This window comes from Triturus cristatus, chromosome 9 (assembly GCF_964204655.1).
Source record: "Triturus cristatus chromosome 9, aTriCri1.1, whole genome shotgun sequence".
NCBI lineage: Eukaryota > Metazoa > Chordata > Amphibia > Caudata > Salamandridae > Triturus > Triturus cristatus.
In genome coordinates this window covers 12058460-12075287 of record NC_140592.1, presented here as the reverse complement: position 1 = coordinate 12075287, position 16828 = coordinate 12058460, and the positions used below count along the sequence as shown (strand labels likewise).

The 16828-nt window shown below is 47.2% G+C and overlaps 1 protein-coding gene across 1 annotated transcript in view; it reads left to right on the top strand.

Moving 5' to 3' along the window:
* LOC146797257 (semaphorin-3A-like) overlaps nucleotides 1-16828 on the top strand; it is a 366005-nt gene that overhangs the window by 335766 nt on the left and 13411 nt on the right. The gene's annotated exons all lie outside the window — the stretch shown is intronic.

Here is a 16828-nt window from a genome sequence, read left to right as displayed (position 1 = left end):
TTGCCAAAGCTGTCACGGTGCAACGGGCAGGGTCAGCTGTCTCTTTGAGCACTGCTCGCCTTACCAAAGCTGCAGCGGTGCAACGGGCAGGGTCAGCTGTCTCTTTGAGCACTGCTCACCTTGCCAAAGCTGTCAAGGTGCAACGGGCAGGGTCAGCTGTCTCTTTGAGCACTGCTCGCCTTACCAAAGCTGCAGCGGTGCAACGGGCAGGGTCAGCTGTCTCTTTTAGCACTGCTCACCTTGCCAAAGCTGTCAAGGTGCAACGGGCAGGGTCAGCTGTCTCCTGGAGCACCGCTCGCCTTACCAAAGCTGCAGAGGTGCAACGGGCAGGGTCAGCTGTCTCTTTGAGCACTGCTCACCTTGCCAAAGCTGCAGAGGTGAAACGGGCAGGGTCAGCTGTCTCTTTGAGCACTGCTCACCTTGCCAAAGCTATTTAGTCTGTAAGCACTATTTTATTTATTGAGTTTCTCCTACTGCAGGCACAATGTGCTTACCTGCACCATTCAGCGTGCCATGCGCGCTTTCACTTTCCAAGCAGCTCGGAAAAATGGTGTCTGCTTTTTTTAAATGTAATAGTTCTCGCATTTACAAGAGTTTGAGCTACTGCAATTGTAAATGACAATGCCTTTTAATTATGTGTTAAGTATCAAAACAGATAAATAAACTGCATTGTCATTTACAATGCCAATAGCTTAAACTCTCACAAATGCGAGACCTATTGCATTGGAAAAACTTGATAACACTGAATGGACATTGGTTGCACCGGATTAGCACCAGTTTAACACCCAATTATAGCAATAAAAAGCAAACAGGTGACCAGTCAGGTGACCGGTACAGCTTTGCGATAGCTCTTCAATCCCTGGGGACGCAGCACACAGGATAATGTGCTGCATGGCGAAACACTTACAAGGTCCAAAAGGCGAGACCTATTGGCTATGCCAAAGCTTGTTGAAAGAGGAAGGTGCCATCTAAAGCCTTGCAGAAGTGAAAGTGCCCGCTCTGCGCATGCGCCCCAGGAGCTAGCAATCCGCATGTGCTGTTTTCACAATTACAAGCCAATTTCGGTAACTGACAGCGCATTAAAATGGATTAGTGCGCTCTGGCTTTCGCTTCCTCACTCTGGACGTCAGCAGACTGGTTTTTATCGAGCGATAATATCACGAGACGTGACCTTGTGACAGTGCATGGAAGGTGGGGGAGGGGGGTGGTACTTACAGAGGGGGGGGCAGGCTTTCCCAGGGACTTCTTTTCATGTGCCTGTGTGTGCTAGGGCGCTATGAGATGGTCTAGCGCTGACAGTGCTCGAAGCGCTTTAAATAAAAGTACGGGAAGTGTGATTCCGAGTTCAGTGCGGCGGTGTCAGTGAGCACAGAGGTGTGGCTAAAAAGAACACAAATAATTGTAGCAATCTGTTGGTCTTCCACTTCAACTCAGAGATAACTGCTTATACAACAACGCACGCCCTAAACGAAAAATAAATGCAAGTTAAACTAATCAGCACTAAAGGCACCATTTCAAGTTACGAAACCATTCTGGGCTCGTGTGACCACTGCAGATTGCTGTGTCTGTAACCAGAGAGCCACAGAGCATAATCCTGTTGGGTGCAGTACAGAAGGGATTTGTGATTTAGGTATTTTAGTGCTACGAAGTCCCACTCTGTGACAGAAAGCGCTGTGAATGGGGAAGTCATTATTTTAAACTTGCATTACACACAGTATAAGACAGCAGTCGCAAAACATACTAAAAGATTTAGGTTTAAGGCAAAAAAAGTTCCTTCCGAATATGGATTTTAGAATATGCGACCAGACTGTAGCTTGTGCAAACCTTTTGTGTAAGTGTCCACTAAAAGCACCCCCCACAGCTCAGCTGGTAAGAAGGCTCCCAGGCAGCCCCATAACCGACAGATGACCCAACTGTACATTTCTTCCAGGCCGCAGACACCCTGGCGAGGAGGCTTGTTTCAGCTGTCTGTCCTTCCCTCTTCTTCACAGCACAGGAGTCTCCCTCCCTGCTCTTCCACTGACGCTTCTCAACCGCCGGAATTAAGCATTCTGGGACATTGGCAAAGCTGATAGGTCTCGCCTTTTGGAACTATTGGCTTTGCCGATAGTTTTTAGCGATGCTGTGTTGCAAGACCAAGGAGTAAACCAATAAAAAAGGTGCAATGACGCAACCGCAGTGGATGTCCACTGCACATAGGTCTCGCCCATGCGAGGTCTTTAGGCATCGTCAGTGTGTTTTTAGCCATGTTATACTGTAGCATGGCTGGAGTGCAGCATGGCTAAAAGTAAAAAAAAAAACGCTATGACACATTCAACGTTAAGCGCGTCATAGCCCCTTTTTAGGTCTCTCCTGAGCCAGCGCATGCGCTGCCTGCGCAACATTTAGTAAACAGACTTTTAAAAGTCCTACCAAAAGCTGGCTGGCCTAGAGCGTGCGGTTACACGCACAATGACGAGCAGAGGCGCCATATGGCTTTCCTCTATCATCATGGTGCGCGCACACCACTCGCCAGCCTGCATGTTTTTTTTTACTTTCCTTTTTGCGCGCGCGCACGCACACAACTCCTGGTCGCGGTGGCACGTCTTGGTAAAAGATAACGTCGTGCTCCCTACACAGCCATTGTAGTTCTCACACCTACGGTCGGGATCGCAATGGTTAGTTTAGAAATATCTTGAATTCCAATGCATCACTTCACACGGAGCTGAGTCAAGTGTTTTGTTTCACCCCGGAATAATTCGTACAGTAAATATTTACAAATCTGCATCCAATGCGGTCATCTATTTTTCCCGATCTTTCGATCAAGTCCTCTTTTTGCATCTACATCTCGGATGTCGGCCAGTCTCTAACTCTAACCACGCTGCTCACTCTTTCCGCTTTCGTAAACCTCTCTAGCCGCCCCTTTCTCTCTATGACTGTGCGGCTTACTCGGATCAAGTCCTCTTTTTGCATCTACATCTCGGATGTCGGCCAGTCTCTAACTCTAACCGCGCTACTCACTCTTTCCACTTTCGTAAACCTCTCTAGCCGCCCCTTTCTCTCTATGGCTGTGCAGCTTACTCGGATCAAGTCCTTCTTTTGTGCCTACATCTCGGATGTCGGCCAGTCTCTAACTCTAACCGTGCTGCTCACTCTTTCTGCTTTCGTAAACCTCTCTAGCCGCTCCTTTCTCTCTATGGCTGTGCTGCTTACGCAGTGAGCGCTGTTTCTTTTACATCCCGGATGATAGTCTCATGACAAGCGCTGAAGGGTTGCTTGTCCCAGCACAGAATGTGGAGACTCCCGAACCTTGTAGGAAGAGGTAATCCCCGCCGTACCGCCAGGCACTTTGTATTACTACTTTCTTTGGAATTGCGGCAGTTTTGCCACATGATCTTGAGGCAGCCATATGCATGCAAAATGGCATCTTTTGCAACCTGACCTTCACGCAGTTGGCACCTGTCCTGAGTATATCTACTGGCATGTATTCCCTCCCCCTTGTACAAAGACCGGACCGTGAAACCAGCACACCTGCGGTCTCCTTTTATTGGCCGTACTTAAATTTGAGCCACCTTGCCCCTAAAACACCGTATGTTATGTGTTCCACCTGCCCCTTAGACATTGGTTTGTGTTGTGTGACACTTTCTCTTAATGCAGAGTCAAACCTGCAGTGCAAAATAAACAGGAGCCTGCGTGTCCAACTTTTTTTTTGGATTACTCCTTATAAAGAAACTGACGTGCGCCATCCCTCAGGAATGCCGATTTAGCTTTTTCAAGGTAAATTCATATTCGAGGAACAGATTTTTGTATAATTATAGATTTGCCGCATTTGCCACATAATCCATCATCTGCACATAATCTTCAGATTTTAACAAAAAAGATATTTTATTTTTGGCTTAAACGGTCCAAAAGTTACTAAAAATGTAACAACAAGCATTGGCATAGCCAATAGGTCTCGCCTTTGGGACTTTATAAGTGTTTAGCCATGCAACAGTTGATGTTGTTGCACCAAGGATATTGTGCTGCATAACTACATACTTATAAAGTTCTAAAAGCGAGACCTATTGGCTATGCCAATGCTTGTTTAAACTTTCAACCATGCTGCAGTGCATAGCAGCTGTGCTTCTGTACAACATGGCAAAAAAACATTGACAGAGCCAAATAGCTCCACTTTTTTGCTTTGTCAATGTTTGTTAAGCCATATTGTACAGAAGTGTGACTCCTGTGCAGCATGGTTGAAAGTAAAACAACAAAAACTTTTAAAAAGCCCTATAACATGGCCAACGTCTTTTTTTTGTACTTTCAGCCATGCTGCGCAGCCCCACGCTGTTCTAAAAGATGGCTAAAAACCTTTGAGAAATCCAAAAGATCTTGCATCAGCAAGAATCAGCAAGGTCTATTGGCTTTGCCAGTGCTTGTTTTTATTGCTGGTGGGAGAGGAAGGATGTGTGGGTGCTGCATGGACAAAAGAGGGCGGGAGGTGTGGGGTGGGGTGAGGTGGGGTGGGTGGGGTGGAGGCAAGCAACAACAACAGCAACAAGGAAGGAGGGAGGTCATTGTATTGGCACCGAGGCTGTGATCAATGGTCTTGGACTAGAAGAGAGGGGGGCTGCAGAACAGTGCAGAAGAGGAGGGGGGGGGGGGGTGGTACTCTTTAAGGAAACCTCAGTGCGTGTGTAAAATAGCCTGGTAGGTTGAGCCCCTGCTGCTGAGATCTGTGCACATACATGCCAACCCTCCAGATTCTGGCGGGAGACTACCAACTTCAAGGCTAGTCTCCTGCTCCCGAATCCTGCGCGCGAAGCCAGATCCGGATCCCCGAATCATGATCTGCTGGAAACAGCGCAAAAGTGGAATGTTGACGCCTGTCGCGCACGCTCCCATCTACCCTCCATGATATACCTCTGACATCTAAGGTTAACTTTTTGTCCTTAATTCTTGGATTGGGATTACAGCATGTGACGGCTCTCAACATATTGTTTTAGGTAGAATTACGCAGCGCACACAAAAACAAAGTTTATAACTCTGTTTTTGTTTGTGTTATGTTATTAAAGTACCAAAAATGAAAGGCTGAGGGTCCGTCACCATACACGCCAACACTCCTGATGGAGGCAGATTGCCTCTGCTTTTACATAAATCAATGGGAAAACGACGTTCTCCTGACTTTTTTTTTAACTCTCCCACTTGCCTGCCCTAAAATGTTGGCATGTATGTGTATACAACCTGCAAGTTCTCGTTTTGAACCCTCACAGCCTTCCGTTGTTAAGAAATGAGCTGTGATGGGTTTGGAACAGTAATCAAGAACAACGAGGCCATGATTTACAACGAGCTGGTGTCGGGCAGCGCTGCGAGTCATCTTGCTGCGCTGCCCAATTCAAAAGGGCTGAAATGCACCATATTTACAAGATACAGTGCATTGCTGTCCTTTCAGCCTGAGCCAGTGCACAATTTGCAGCCGAGTGCCAATGCAGGCACCTTTGCGCCATGGTGCAAGGGTGTCTGTGATGTTGGCATGCCTCCCACGAGAGGTGACTGTCTCTCACCGAGAGATGGCTGCCTCTCACCAAGTGAATGCCTGCCTCTCACCAAGTGATGTCTGCCTCTCACCGAGAGATGGCTGCCTCTCACCGAGCATTGGCTGTCTGTCATGAGAGATGGCTGCCTCTCACCTTGAGATGGCTGCCTCTCACCGAGTGATGTCTGCCTCTCACCGAGAGATAGCTACCTCTCACTGAGCGACTTCTGCCTCTCACCTAGCGATGGCTGCCTCTCACGAGAGATGGCTGCCTCTCACGAGAGACAGCTGCCTCTCACGAGAGACGTCTGCCTCTCACCGAGTGATGTCTGCTTCTCACCGAGAGATGGCTGCCTGTCACCTAGCAATGGCTGCCTCTCTCAAGAGATGGCTGCCTATCACGAGAGATGGCTGCCTCTCACAAGAGATGGCTGCCTCTCACGAGAGATGGCTGCCTCTCACGAGAGATGGCTGCTTCTCTCAAGAGATGGCTGCCTCTCACGAGAGATGGCTGCCTCTCACCTAGCAATGTCTGCCTCTCACGAGAGATGGCTGCCTCTCACGAGAGATGGCTGCCTCTTACGAGAGATGGCTGCCTCTCACAAGAGATGGCTGCCTCTCACGAGAGATGGCTGCCTCTCACGAGAGATGGCTGCCTCTCACCTAGCAATGGTTGCCTCTCACGAGAGATGGCTGCCTCTCACGAGAGATGGCTGCTTCTCACGAGAGACGTCTGCCTCTCACCGAGTGATGTCTGCCTCTCACCGAGAGATGGCTGCCTGTCACCTAGCAATGGCTGCCTCTCTCAAGAGATGGCTGCCTATCACGAGAGATGGCTGCCTCTCACAAGAAATGGCTGCCTCTCACGAGAGATGGCTGCCTCTCACGAGAGACGGCTGCCTCTCACGAGAGATGGCTGCCTCTCACGAGAGATGGCTGCCTCTCACCTAGCAATGGCTGCCTCTCACGAGAGATGGCTGACTCTCACGAGAGACGTCTGCCTCTCACCGAGTGATGTCTGCCTCTCACCTAGAGATGGCTGCCTGTCACCTAGCAATGGCTGCCTCTCTCAAGAGATGGCTGCCTATCACGAGAGATGGCTGCCTCTCACAAGAGATGGCTGCCTCTCACAAGAGATGGCTGCCTCTCACGAGAGATGGCTGCCTCTCACGAGAGATGGCTGCCTCTCTCAAGAGATGGCTGCCTCTCACGAGAGATGGCTGCTTCTCACGAGAGATGGCTGCCTCTTACGAGAGATGGCTGCCTCTCACGAGAGATGGCTGCCTCTCACAAGAGATGGCTGCCTCTCTCAAGAGATGGCTGCCTATCACGAGAGATGGCTGCCTCTCACTGAGCAAATGCTGCCTCTCACGAGAGATGGCTGCCTCTCACGAGAGATGGCTGCCTCTCACGAGAGATGGCTGCCTTTCACTGAGTAATGGCTGCCTCTGACTCACATAGTGGCACCCTAGAAACTTAAAGCACACATCTGCTTCATTTTTTTAGATATATGTACTACCTGTCGGGCTGGTTTGTCTTAGAAGCCAGGGCCTCTGTGCTCTGGTGATGGTAACAACTCTATCCCAAGGAGATCACGTCACTGCCTGGGGGGATCTCCCAGGGCTGCTGTGTAGGAACAGCTGACCAGAGGCAACATGGTGCATTTAAAGACAATCATTGCATGCATTAAGTTGTATTTTTTTTGCTTGCTCAAAAAAGCTGCCATGTGATGGCAGAAGCCACAGAGGGCAGCTTTCTGACTAGGGTCATCATGTGTGCTGTGAAAGTCACTGAGCCATAACGACTCTGGGTCAGGCTATCCTGGCATTGCTGTTTGCCAAAATAAACACAGAGGCAGCAGAAAAGTACATGGGAATGGATTGAGCAATATGGGGGAGGGGTGGGGGACAGAAACACACAGAGCTTGAGAGGAAGAGGAGTGCAGGGCGGAGAGAAGCATGCAGCGGAGACAGCTGCAAAACACACGAACTCTCATGGAGGTCTTCTCAAAACATAAAAAGGCGTTCCTGAAAAGTGAACACTCGTGGAAGAATAAAAGGAGCCAATCAGAGAGGTGGTAAAAGGTCCATGCTCCATGGGAAGAACAAAGACATGCTCGAGGGGCTAAAACAAATAAAGACAGCGAATAGAAAGCAAGCAAATGTGAGTGACAAAACACAGAGCCAATGGTAAGCAATGGGCAGAATGTATTACTAGGTGCGCTTTCAGAATGTCCCCAATATATCTTTGCAACCAGACGGATGTGCTGTCCACAGACCTCGACTTAAAAAAATAGGAAACTATTTCTATTAAATAAAAAATGTGTCTGCATGTAATGCATCACAGATCCCGCCCCCTTCGACCTCTGAGCTCTGACTATGGCTTGTCTGGCCTCTGTGTTCGTGAGAAGCTGGTGCCTGTGAAAGACTGTAGGGCTGGGTCAAAGTCAGTAACAGGTCAGAATGTCCTGAGGAGGGATGCCCCTTCAGTGCCAGAGCTGGGACCCCCTGGTGCCTTGGCACTCCCTGACACTGAGGGCGGAGGGACCCTCCCAGCTCCAGACTCCCATGACTGCAGCACGCGGGGTCACTTATCACCATCAAATACTTTTATTAAACATTCTTTCACCGTGAAATGTTCCTGCCTTTGGAACTGGCAGCAAGGAGGCCTCCTCGTGATAAAATCACACTGCAGGCAGGATGCCAGGGTGGAGCCTGGGAGGAAAGACATATTCAAGGAATGGAGGACAGTGGGAGGGGCCGGGGCCAGGAACACAGAGACATGCGTTGGTGTGCGAGGCCGTACGTGTCTCAGCATTGAATCCAAACACCACTACTTGTACTACTACTACTGCCACTACTACCACCACCACTACTACTACAGTGGGAGGGGCCGCGGCCAAGAACACAGAGACGTGCATTGGTGTGCGAGACCTAACGTGTCTCAGCATCGATCCCAATTAGGTTAACACCACTACTGCTGCTACTACTGCCACTACTACCACCACCACTACTACCACCACCACTAGTACTACTACTGCCACTACTACCACTACCACCACTACGACTACAGTGGAAGGCGCCGCGGCCAAGTACCCAGAGACGTGCATTGGTGTGTGAGACCTATCGTGTCTCAGCATCGATCCCAATTAGGTTAACACCACTACTGCTGCTACTACTGCCACTCCTACCACCACCACTACTACCACCACCACTAGTACTACTACTGCCACTACTACCACTACCACCACTACGACTACAGTGGAAGGCGCCGCGGCCAAGTACCCAGAGACGTGCATTGGTGTGTGAGACCGTATCTGTCTCAGCATCAATCCCAATTAGGTTAACACCCCTTCTGCTACTACTACTGCCACTACAACCACCATCACTACTACTACTACCCCACCACCACTACTACTTCTACCGCCACTATTACCACCACCACCACCACTACTACTACTACCACCCCTACTACCACCAGTACTACTATAAACATCTTACTATTACTACCACCACTACTCCTATTGTCACTACTACTTATACTACTGCTACCAACCACTACTACTATTATTAAAATGGAGAATTGTGAAACGCCATAGGGGAGAGGGGCAGGCTGGGAGCTTGCCTGCTGCCGGCAATCGTTAGAAGCAGAATAAAGAGACCTCTACAAGAAAATGAACCAGAAGAATTAATGATGCCCGCAAGTAGTGTCCTGGAGTATTGCACAAACGGAATCGAAAGATACACACGACAGGAGCGGCTACTCAAGGCACGCAAGGCTACGAGGGGCCTTTATTGTTTATGAATTTTTAACCTTTTCTAAGTTTATAGCTTTGTGGCACTTTGACATTTATATTTTAAAATATTTCTTACTTGAGAGGGGCTTGAGGGGACTCTAGTTGTGGCAGGTGGAGTCTCTTCTGCTGCCGATTTCGGTAGCCTCTGGGGTCTGTTCGCCCCCTTCCCGGTCCACCGCAGCCCGGCTGCTGTTTGAGTGGTGGGAGGGGCTATTAGTTTTTACTTCTTCTGGTCTCTCGGCCTCCGGGAAGGGCGGCGGTCTAGTTGTTTCTTTTTACCGCGTCCTTCCGACATAAAACCCAACAATGGCGCTGACGGCTAGCGGGCGCGCCGCTGGCGTGCCAAAGGCAAGCCTGTCTGCACCCGTCCGCGCCTGGACCGCGCCGGTCCCCCTGGGGGATTTTCAACTCAACCACAGAGGGCCAATTCACATAGGTAAACTTAGACCAAAAGTCTAAGTTTGGACCTGAAGTCTAACTTAAACCAAAGTCTAACTTTAGTAGTAGTAAAGTTAGACTTACGGGTCTGAGTTTACTTTTGTGAACCAGGCACACAGGGCTTATAGATATATTCTAAAGACATGCTTCAAGATCTTAATTCAGCCAGGACATGTAATGGTCCGGCCCTATCTCCCGAGGACTTTGATCATTTAGTGACCTGTCAAGAATTCAATAGGAGCCTTCTTAACTTGAAAGTAAATATCCTTCACACACCAGATGGGAAGGTTGTTCCTGGTACTGAACAGGTTCGGTGCACCCCTATTCATGCCCCTTCTCTGATGAAGCGTGCCTTGGAGTTTGCTGGTTTCTTAGAGGCTCAGCGCCTGGACTTAGCATTTATTACAGAATCCTTGGCTGACGCAGCAGCAGGGCCAGACCTGGCCATAGCAGTTCCTCCAGGTTTCCTCAGTCACAGACTTGATAGGATAGGGAAAAAAGGAGGAGGTATCATTATAATATACCACCAGCCCTTTACAGGCTCTTTTACAGAACTTAGTAGCCTGAAAGATTTAGAGGTGCAGGCCTTTCCACGACAGCTCTCAAAACATTCCTGTAATGGAATACTTTAATACCGCCCCCCAGGGACCTGTCCTGGCTCTTTTTCCACTTTCTCCCAGTTTTTAGACTTAAAAATCGACTCACCAGATTTTCCCATTTTAAGTGATTTTAATTTGTAGTTAGAAAATCCAGAGAACACGGATGCGGCATGTCTCACTGACATGTTGCTTAGTCTCGGACTAGTTCAACGGATCAATGAATCGATGCATCAGGCAGGCCTGCGGCTAGATGGCATTTTCTCTGACTGACCGTACTTATCTACATCAGCAGCCCTCCCCTTGCTGTGGGCTGATTATCGAGCAGTGATGTTTAATATCAAATTAGCCCCACTCAGTGCATCTCACAATAAACCTTGTCCACTAAGGCTCTCACGCAATTGGCATCTGATAAAGAAGATAGAGCTAGGTGCCATCCTATCTGAAACATGGCCCTACAAAGGACAGATCCTGATAACGCGGCTAGTCTCTATCAGGGATGGTTGGATAATGCCGCTGAAAACACTGCACCGGCTGAAGCCCACCGGAGGAACCGGGACACTCCCTCTGAACCCTTGGTCACAAAAAACCTAAGGCTGCTTAAACAAACATGTCGCAGGCAGGAAAGAAAATCGAGGCGTCATTCTGAGAACCCAGAAAAAGAGAAATACAAACTTATTTTAGCTTCATATAAAAATCTGATTTTTAAAGAAAAATCCAAATATTTCACTCAGAAGATAGAAGCAGAGAAAAATTCCACAAAATAACTTTTTGCTACAGTTAAACAGTTATCTAAACTTCCGGGAACGGGGAATCAGAGCATGGACCAAACCATCTGCAATTCATTGGCTTCCTTCTTTCAAGGCAAGGTTAAGTGATTTTAATCTTTTTTCCTCTAATCCCTCGACTGATTCCCTCGACTGATCTCAATGGCTCCCAAATTAATAATAATGAATGTAAGGTCCATCTAACTACTTTTGCTGAACTTTCTCAGGAGCAAACTAAAACCATCCTTTTGCAAACAAAGTCAGGTTCTCTTCAGGATCCGTGGCCACCTAAAACAACTCGTTTAGCAGCAGACACTATCTCGGGCTACCTAACAAAAAGTTTTAATCTTATGATTAAGTCAGGAAAATTCCCCAGTGTCTGGAAGATAGCTTACATTCTTCCTCTAATTAAAAAAGGTAACTTAGATCCTTCAGATCCTGGGAACTACCGTCCCATTTCCACATTGCCCCTTCTGGCCAAAAAAATTGAAAAAGCTATTAAGTCACAACTGCCAGCTTTAATTGAGGACCAGAGCCACTTAGACCCCTGCCAATTCGGATTAAGGAAACATCACAGTACAGCATTGGCATTGGTAAGTGGATCGGAACAGATTAGATTGCCGTTGGATGCGGGGGGGGGGGATGTGCAATGCTCGTCCTATTGGACCTCTAAGCGGGATTTGACGCTGTAAACCATGAAATCCTGCTGAGCGGTCTGGAGGATATTGGGTTAAAAGACAAAGCTCTTACTTTGATCAAATCGTTTCTGTCAGACAGAATTCAGTTTGTTGCAGTCGACAATTTTAAATCCTTGTCCCTCTCTCTCCCTTGTGGGGTCCCCAAGGGTTCATCTCTTAGCCCAACCCTTTTTAACATCTATGTAGCCCCTTTGGCCAAACGTATTAGATCGTTTGGGTTCTCTGAAGTCTCTTACCCAGATGATACCCAATTAGTGAGCTCAGTTTCATCCAATTTTTCAGAGACAGCAAAACTTTTTTACAACTGTATGAAGGAGATCAAAAAATGGATGGCCCAAAACTGCCTGAAGTTGAATTCAGGCAAGACCGAGGTATTGCTCTTTGGGAAAGATCTTTCCTTTTGGTCCCAAGACTAGTGGCCACCTGAACTTATACAACTTCCGTCACCAGCTACGAAGGTAAAAAATCTTGGAGTTATCCTTGATAATCAACTAACCTTCTTTATTATGAAACTTTTAAGAAAGATCTTTCCTTCCTTCCGAAAGACCTGCAGAAAATTTTAATTTCCGCACTGATACCCTCAAAAATTGACTATGCAAATGCTTGTTTCGTAAATATAAGAAAGAAAAGTCTCAATAAGCTTCGGGTCCTACAGAACTCAGCTGCTCACCTTCCACTTGGCATATCTAAAGGAGAATTAGTCTCAGCTGCCCTCCCTCTTCTCCACTGGTTACCTACTGAGAGGCGTGTACAGTTAAAGGCCCTGTGCATTGCGTTCAGGGCTCTTCATGGGGAAGGCCCTCAAGTTTTTATGCTTCACTTTCGTTGGTACATTCCGCCAAGATCCCTTCGCTCAGAATCAGCATGTAATATCATTGTTCCTAGAGTAAAAATAGCACAATGGGGCGGCAAATGTTTTATAGGCAGTACTTCCCTTTTCTGGAACAGCCTTCCCTTATTCCTGAAAAAGGAAACGGACCTCCTCTGTTTTAGGAAAAAACTAAAAATCTAGCTTTTCAACCTGTAGGCGTCTCTGAACTTTGGCCAGCCTCCTAACCTGGCCTTGCCCTGTTAGCAAGCTTTGCACACCTAGACACCCAGGGTAGTAGTGCGTGTTTATTATAAATTTTTATTTCATTTAGTTTCACTTGAGTTGAAGGTGACCATGGCTTACGTGAACTTCAGAAGACTACGTTGTCCACACTCGCATCCGTTGCGTGAAAGGACTATTCTGTCGATCTGGAAAATTCACTCTTATAATATGACAAGTGTTGTCCTCTGAAGAAATAGCTCAAACCAATGTCCATGCTTATGTCCAATAAGAGAAAATCATAAAGTTTTCAAAGTCTAAATATATGAACTAAGCGAGTGTCATCAGACACAGACGATGCTTTGAGGCGCTTGGAGTCCCGCAGACCCGTTAGTAAAGGCTGGTGTCCTCCTGAGTCTTTAAGACTCCACAGCTTCTATGTGCAGTTTGAAGCTCATTGAGACAAAGACATTGTCGGTCACCTGGGGTCCATCTGGACATACTGTATGCTTTTGGAAATGAAGGATGGAAATCAGCTGAGAACCATTTGCTTTTGGTGACTGCATTTATGGAAGGCCACCAGGAGATTGAGGAATACCAGGAGGTAGGTAGGTCATCCTGGACAAGACATACCGCAGGGGGATGATGGTGAAGAGGACGGCAGGGGGTTGTAGAATGGTTTGTGAGGTCAATGTTGTGGTGTGTAGAGCAATCATGTCAATACAGCTTCATGTGAGTGATGTCACAACAGAATGCAGGATTGGAGGTGGCTTCAGAGGGGTTGGCGACAGGTCTAGATGCATTGAAGGTGCTTTACCGTCATTACTAATCCTGTAGAATGACTTTACTCTGTAGATGAGGATTTGCAGACGGAGCGTACAGTTTTGAAATCCAAGAGGTCTTTGTGAGAATACGCTGCCTCGATTATGGCTGATCCCTACACCAGCTGCAAACCAGCAGGAATGTCATAATGTTGATTCTAGAAACCATCACTTCCGGCTTGAGTGACATAAAGATGCATTTACAGCAAGGAGTAGGTCATTCCAAAGTCATCAGAAAAGGATTGATTCTTATTTCCTAAATTCACCGTAGACGTTGACAGGTCTTCTAAAGTCCAGCTCACTCAACCTCCACGTATGAGTGCTGAGGGCTTCTGCCTTTCAGAAGCTCTTTGAGTCTGCTTACAGTGTCTTACACCTCTCTACCGTCTAAGACCTCATGTAGCTTGTCCTCTGCCAGCAGCAGGTTGATGCCTGGACCCCCTTCTCTGGTGCCTAGAGAACAGACGTCTGTATACAATAAAGGACCTGTTCCCACAGTGAGCATTCAATTCATATAGCCTTTATGGTTGTCGTATAATTTTAGACAAACTAGGAGCAAGTGTTGCAATATCATCAATGCTGCTTTAAGGTATGGCTCACTAATTCAAAGAAGAGAAAGAGTATTCAAAACGAGATAGATAAAAGTTGTCTTTTTTATCCAACAGTAATAATATCTAAAACCACCCTCGTGTAGAAAAAGTGTAGGAAAGGAGTGATGGCGCCTCACGGTAGCAACACCATAGAGGATAAAGCAGGAAGGTACTCGCCTGCTACCTCAAGATCTCATCATCAGCTACCACCACTCCGTAGAAAGGAAATGTGTGTGGGAAGGTGTGGACAAGAGAATGGGTAGTGACCCAACGCGTAAAGGTTACTAAAGTGTGTAACAAAAGAGAGAAAAGTAGTGCAGAGAACCGTGCACCGTAATAGCCCCACAGTGTTTGTACACAGATTTGAGTTGGTTCACACTGGCTTTCTACTTTTTATTCTGTGCTGTGTGACCACTCATATATAAAATGCCGACATGTTTCATTGCCAATCGGAAAAAACTCACGGCAACTTCTTCAGGGCGTGGGGTATTGTCATTTCACCCTTTAGCCTTGCTTGATCAGTTTAAAAACAGTTCTGTTGGACAAAAGACAGACAAACAAAACAACACATATCCAAAATATTTGGCTTCTGGTTCAAAGGCACCAATTACTGTGTATACCATTCCCAACCCGATGTCCCCCGAAAATATTTACCGGGATGTCGCCCATCGGGGGCATACCTTTACCCTCGGGCTTATGTATGTGTCACAGCGGTCGCTTGTTCAGGGTTCATCCCCTCGACTCCTGTCATGAGTCTGTAAGCATCCAATGCAGGACACGGAGAAAGACATAATTCGAACAGATAGAGTTAACTGTTTTCTAGAGGAAACAGGTGCTGGTTTCCCTCCCTTCCCTGTATGATGAATAGCTATTGCTCTATCTCTGAATCCATCCCTGTATTGCTGTGTTGTAACTCTGCATGTATAGCTCCTGCTTGGCCGGGGTTGCTGGCGGTTCATCTTGTGTTAAAAAAGGTTCTCATTTGAGGGTTCTGTCCGCTATGTGGCGTGTTGTCCCTCCCATGTCTCGCTAATGGTGCGTCTTTTAGTACCTGCTGTATGGCTCATATTTAATGAGTCTACTTGTCTTATGGTGATTCCACGCTCCTAGTTGGGATTTCAAGACCCTTGGTTTCCCGTAACAGGTCTGTGCGTGCCCCCTTGAAAAGAGAGAAATTCCCCGACCTAGTCACGTTTACTATTGCGGGTGTCCCTTCGCCTCTGGTCTAAGCCGCTTTTTACGCTGCTCCCTCAGTTTTGGAAAAGAAGGGGGAATAGTCGGACTCACCGGTATTCTGTCCGTGTCTGGCGTTCACTCAGCACTGCAGCAACGCAGCTGTTGTCAGCCATGATTAAAAGAACGTAGCCTGCCCAGTCACGTGGCTCCGCTGTCGGTCCCGCCCATATCAGGGCCGACAGAACGCGCCATCTTGGAATGGTAATATGTGCCCCTACAGGTGATCAATACCTCATTGTGAGAGCAGCTGAGCACCCGTTTTTTGATATAAATGTGACTCGTAGATGAACAATTAGGGCATACCTTCATCTACGGTTCTGTTTATACCTGTCACCTTGTTGCATAGTTACACTGTTGTTTCGAGTGTAGTCTAGCTCAGAACTGTATTTTGCAATGCTGCAATGAGTAGTGTCAGTTATGTCTGATGCCCCTAAGTTTCCCATTATGTTATCCTGGTATCTCATCCAGTCTACCACCCCCACATTTTTCTTGCTATTCCTACCTTCATATACCAATCATAATGGCTGGAATTATACTGAACATTAGGTAAAAACGACCATGAATGAATGATACATGATTTACATGTATACCTTATTCCACTCAATGGAGTCATTCAATCCAGTCTGATCCACACCCTCCTGATAAATCCAACGGGCTTCTTTGCTGCTTAGTCTGGATTCCATGTTAAACTGATCTCCCATCACTCTTTCTAGAACTATCCAACGTACATCTTTGGGATCATGTTTATGATGCTGGAAGTGTTGGACTAGTTTCGTGCTCAGTTTACCTGCACGCAACGTGCTCAGATGTTCTTGAATCCTAACTTTGACCTTCCTTGTGGTAAGGCCAATGTAGTGTAGCTCACAAGGACAGGTCAATCTGTAAATAACGTTGGTTGTATTACAATTACTGAATTTGTTCAGATACCATAAACGATTATTTGCAAGAGTGACACTTTTGGTGGTGATTGTAAGCTTACATACAGAACAGCCCCCACACGGATAATGTCCTTGCGGAATATTGTTTTCCCGTGGGTCAGATTTGGGTCTGGTGTGTACCAGTTGATCGCGAACATTTGCAGATCGTTTAAATGCAAAGCGAGGAGGAGGCATTTGCATACTCGTAGTGCTTAGCAGATGCCAGTGTCTGCGGATGATCTGCCTGATTTTGGTGGATAAAGGGCCGAAAGTAGTCACCACAGGGATGCATTCGCCCTTTAGTTTAGACGTTTTTTCCAGGAGAGCCGCACGTGGCGTGTTATATGCTCGTTTTTTCGCCTGCCTGATTACTTTCCTAGGATACGCCCGGTTCTCCAGTTTAGTGGCCAATACGCTGGACTGTTCGGAGTATTGGCGAAGGTCG